The following is a 674-nucleotide window of genomic DNA, read 5'->3' as shown; positions in this document are numbered from 1 at the left end:
TTAAAGAGCCAGCCATCTCCTCCTCCTCGCCTTGCACCTGCCTCTTACCCTCCGCCTCGGGCGCGCCGCAGGCCCGGCGCCCGCCTTCCCTCAGAAAGCTGCCCCGTCTCCGACCGCGGCGCCCTGAGAGGAAAGCCCCGCGCCGTCCAGCCCCTTCAGGGCCTGAAGACTTGTACCAGCTCTGCTCTCCTCCAGGCTAAATGTCCGTAGCTCTTTCAGCTTCTCCTCACAGGCCCCGGATCACTTTTCTAGACTCTTCCCAAGCGGTCCACCTCTTCCTTGGAGTGCGGGCCCCAAAACTGGTGGCGCCTGGTGTTGAAAAGACCAGGACGAACCGCTTCCCTTGACTAGCGAGTGACGCTCCTGTTCCGAGGACCCGGTATTGGCTTTTCTTGCGACAGAAGCACACTTCTGTGACTCGTGTTCAGGCACCCAGGTCCTTCTCGGCAGTGCTGCAGGACTGCCTCTTACCCCCCCAGAACCACGTCCCACGCTGCATCCCCACCTCTGCTATTACGTGCGTGCCTTGCACACTCTTACACAGCCGGCTGGTAACTGCGTCCAATGCCAGCTGCACACGGCGCTGCTGGCATTGATTGCCAAGGGCTTTACCTGGGGGTGTCAGTGGTGCCCGGCACTGCAGCCCCCCATGTGCCAGGGCATGTACAATTGGC

This window comes from Crocodylus porosus, unplaced genomic scaffold, assembly GCF_001723895.1.
Source record: "Crocodylus porosus isolate Cpor-Errol unplaced genomic scaffold, CroPor_comp1, whole genome shotgun sequence".
Lineage (NCBI taxonomy): Eukaryota > Metazoa > Chordata > Crocodylia > Crocodylidae > Crocodylus > Crocodylus porosus.
This window is presented reverse-complemented; position numbering follows the sequence as displayed.